The sequence below is a fragment of the Ctenocephalides felis genome, unplaced genomic scaffold, assembly GCF_003426905.1.
Source record: "Ctenocephalides felis isolate EL2017-DRISC unplaced genomic scaffold, ASM342690v1 CF-g0.4_SCAFFOLD_03571, whole genome shotgun sequence".
Taxonomy (NCBI): domain Eukaryota; kingdom Metazoa; phylum Arthropoda; class Insecta; order Siphonaptera; family Pulicidae; genus Ctenocephalides; species Ctenocephalides felis.
Window position 1 is genome coordinate 3,666,248 of NW_020539725.1, and position 4,494 is coordinate 3,670,741.

At 44.9% G+C, this 4,494-nt stretch overlaps 2 non-coding genes across 2 annotated transcripts; both read right to left on the bottom strand.

Annotated features, from left to right (window-relative positions):
* Positions 1-543: 543 nt before the first annotated feature.
* On the bottom strand, positions 544-698 carry LOC113387162. The gene has a single exon (XR_003368115.1). It is a non-coding gene; the product is annotated as a 5.8S ribosomal RNA (ribosomal RNA).
* Positions 699-1,394: 696 nt separating this feature from the next.
* LOC113387139 lies at positions 1,395-3,321 on the bottom strand. The gene has a single exon (XR_003368100.1). It is a non-coding gene; the product is annotated as a small subunit ribosomal RNA (ribosomal RNA).
* Positions 3,322-4,494: the final 1,173 nt, after the last annotated feature.

A 4,494-nucleotide genomic window follows, 5' to 3' on the forward strand; every position in this document is an offset into this window, starting at 1 on the left:
GCCCCATTCAAGATGGACTTGAACTCGCCGCAGCGCACCGAGATAATCGGATCCTCCCTAACACTACATTTCCCAGCGTCCGTCTCCGGCCGCGGGATTTAGTGCTTGGCTCTTCCCTGTTTGCTCGCCGCTACTAAGGGAATCCTAGTTAGTTTCTTTTCCACCGCTTAGTAATATGCTTAAATTCAGCGGGTAATCTCATCTGCTATGAGGTCGTATTTTGATTATGATGTGCTTGCAAACGTTAGTAAGCAAGCGCACACAAAATCGACGAGAAATCTTTGAATCGTCCAAATTTGCCGGAACGAAACCGCATTTCGAAGAGTTCGGGTTTCCGGTTATCGGGAGGGTCGCAAGAATATAAAATCTCTAGGACACACAACCCGCCGTAATCCCACAGAACGTCAACGAACGAAAATGTCCGATATTGCAAAGTGGACTGGCTCACACGTCGAGTGAATTATTTAAGAGCACGCATATACGCGAAACTCCATCATTCGCCGGCAAGCCGTTTAAAGCAAGCGGCAGTCTGGTAATGTTATACGACTCTCAGCCAGAGGTGGTCCGGGAACAGTATCCGAGGACCGCAATGTGCGTTCGAAATGTCAATGTTCATGTATCCTGCAGTTCACATGTCGACGCGCAATTAGCTGCGTTCTTCATCGACCCACGAGCCAAGTGATCCACCGTTCAGGGTAATTTTATATATATTTATACATGTTTCGATCGTGATTCCCTCGAAATCGTTTAAGATAACTCGGGCGATTCTGAAACTAGTATGATTATTATGGTTACAATTAGTACCCCGTAAAGCTTTCGCTTTTCGGTCCGAGATACAAAATCTCGTTTCAAAATTGAAATATGAATATTTCACTGTGTGTGAGATTGAAGAATCTGCTTTCGCTGATTTTTCATTTTCTTAAAACAACGCAATGAAGCGAATGTTCAAATTCGCACAATTTGAATAAAATGTGCAGAGTATATAGAATACTAACGCAAGCGATTACTACAATCGACTTTAAAACACTAGACTTTAATCTAGCGCCCAAAGAATTGATTGAGCTATGCGTTTAAAGTATAATATTCCAAAAGAACGCCGTTTTCACAACGAACTTCGTCATTCGCTCAGGCATCTGGCGATACCGAGCAGATATACATGGCAGCTCTCACACAATGCATAAGAGCGCTAAGCGGTTGTAAACCGCGTCACGCTGCTTTTGCACACTGCGCAATATTTTGCGACTAGCTCCGGTCAAACGTTCATGAAACAAATGATCATTGCCAGAGGCTTTTGCCCACAGTATATTATACTATGGGAGCGCACAACATTTAGTCTGCAACATTATATTGCGACATATAGCACACGTTTCATTCACTTAATAGTAAATGTACGTTAATGATCCTTCCACAGGTTCACCTACGGAAACCTTGTTACGACTTTTACTTCCTCTAAATAATCAAGTTCGGTTATCTTCCCAGCAACATCGGCAACGTCGAAACGATGCCGCGCACCGGTCCGAAGACCTCACTAAATAATTCAATCGGTAGTAGCGACGGGCGGTGTGTACAAAGGGCAGGGACATAATCAACGCAAGCTTATGACTCGCGCTTACTAGGAATTCCTCGTTCATGGGGAAGAATTGCAAGCCCCAATCCCTAGCACGAAGAGGCTTCAACGGATTACCCGGACCTTTCGGCCAAGGAAAACCTGCTGATCTCTTCAGTGTAGCGCGCGTGCGGCCCAGAACATCTAAGGGCATCACAGACCTGTTATTGCTCAATTTCGTGCGACTAAATGCTGCCTGTCCCTCTAAGAAGATATATTTGTACGCCGGTAGTGAGAACCACAACCAACAACGACCGAAGCCGAAGCGGAGGGTCTTTGCGATACCAGAAAGTACGTCTATTTAGCAGGCTAGAGTCTCGTTTGTTATCAGAATTAACCAGACAAATCACTCCACCAACTAAGAATGGCCATGCACCACCACCCACCGAATCAAGAAAGAGCTCTCAATCTGTCAATCCTTCCGGTGTCTGGACCTGGTGAGGTTTCCCGTGTTGAGTCAAATTAAGCCGCAGGCTCCACTCCTTGTAGTGCCCTTCCGTCAATTCCTTTAAATTTCAGCTTTGCAACCATACTTCCCCCGGAACCCAAAAGCTTTGGTTTCCCGGAAGCTGCCCGCCGAGTCATCGGAGGAACTTCGGCGGATCGCTAGCTGGCATCATTTATGGTTAGAACTAGGGCGGTATCTGATCGCCTTCGAACCTCTAACTTTCGTTCTTGATTGATGAAAACACATTTGGCAAATGCTTTCGCTTCTGTCCGTCTTGCGACGATCCAAGAATTTCACCTCTAACGTCGCAATACGAATGCCCCCAGTTGTCCCCATTAATCATTACCTCGGAATTCCGAAAACCAACAAAATAGAACCGAGGTCCTATTCCATTATTCCATGCACACAATATTCAGGCGAATGAGCCTGCTTTAAGCACTCTAATTTGTTCAAAGTAAACGTACCGGCCCACCTCGACACTCGGTGAAGAGCACCTTGGTAGGATTTTGAGTTGGGCCGCTTTTTGACGGGCTAAGCCCACCGGTAGGACGTCCCACAGACATGCCAGTTGAACACCGCGAGCGGTGAACCGACAGTGTGGGACACAGATTCAACTACGAGCTTTTTAACCGCAACAACTTTAATATACGCTATTAGAGCTGGAATTACCGCGGCTGCTGGCACCAGACTGGCCCTCTAATAGATCCTCGTTAAAGGATTTAAAGTGTACTCATTCCGATTACGGGGCCTCGGATGAGTCCCGTATCGTTATTTTTCGTCACTACCTCCCCGTGCCGGGAGTGGGTAATTTGCGCGCCTGCTGCCTTCCTTGGATGTGGTAGCCGTTTCTCAGGCTCCCTCTCCGGAATCGAACCCTGATTCCCCGTTACCCGTAACAACCATGGTAGTCGCAGAAACTACCATCGACAGTTGATAAGGCAGACATTTGAAAGATGCGTCGCCGGTACTAGACCGTGCGATCGGCACAAAGTTATTCAGAGTCACCAAGTCAAACGGTGAGCAAGGCAAGCCCGCCACCGATTGGTTTTGATCTAATAAAAGCATTCCTTCCATCTCTGGTCGGAACTCTATTTGCATGTATTAGCTCTAGAATTACCACAGTTATCCAAGTAATGTGGGTACGATCTAAGGAACCATAACTGATGTAATGAGCCATTCGCGGTTTCACCTTAATGTGGCTTGCACTGAGACATGCATGGCTTAATCTTTGAGACAAGCATATACTACTGGCAGGATCAACCAGGGTGCTAAATATAATAGCATAGTGCGTAAATGTCCCTCGGCGTCACCCGAGAGACCACACTTTGTATAGAAAAGTTCGATGAATATTTCTAAACAACGAATTTTCTTACATTTATATCTGAGTCGTACGATATTCCCTGAACATAACGAACAGTTTACATCGCGACTTGATATTTTATATATTCTGCGTTTACACAGAGGCTAGACCTTTAACAACCGTCGAAACGGCGGTCCGTACATGAAATTTGCGGTCCGCAGACCCAGTTAATTTCAAACAGTCTCTTTACCCTTCGTTAGATTGAAAACGTCGGGGCGAATTCATTATAAGAATTCATCGTTATAACTAACTTTTATTCTCGCTCGGAGAGTATTGAGTTGATTGCATTTGTATATTTTATTTTCCGCATAAGAGTCTTTGCGTCAATGACACATGCCCGCGGATATTCTGTACAGTATGGTTGAACACTTATAAATAAGGTCCAGAACCCGGCCGTAAACCGACATCCGAACATATACGGCGTATATTATTCTAGACACGGTCTACGACAGTTTGACCTGCAGCGACGGGTCGCCTCGGGTTACCGTGCGAACCATCACCGCTATGATCTGGACAGGCTATATGGCGGGTCGCAAAAAAATAAATTCTCTAGGACGCGCAACCACTTTAGCAATTTTAGAGCACGTTGTGGTCCAAAATCAAACGTCCTCGCTTCAAAATTGAAATATGAATATTTCACTGTGTGTGAGATTGAAAAATCTGCTTTCGCTGATTTTTCATTTTCTTAAAACAACGCAATGAAGCGAATGTTCAAATTCGCACAATTTGAATAAAATGTGCAGAGTATATAGAATACTAACGCAAGCGTTTACTACAATCGACTTTAAAACTAGACTTTCATCTAGCGCCCAAAGAATTGATTCAGCTATGCGTTTAAAGTATAATATTCCAAAAGAACGCCGTTTTCACAACGAACTTCGTCATTCGCTCAGGCATCTGGCGATACCGAGCAGATATACATGGCAGTGCTCTCACACAATGCATAAGAACGCTAAGCGGTTGTAAACCGCGTCACGCTGCTTTTGCACACTGAGCAATATTTTGCTACTAGCTCCGGTCAAACGTTAATGAAACGAATGATCATTGCCAGAGGCTTTTGCCCACAGTATATTATACTAT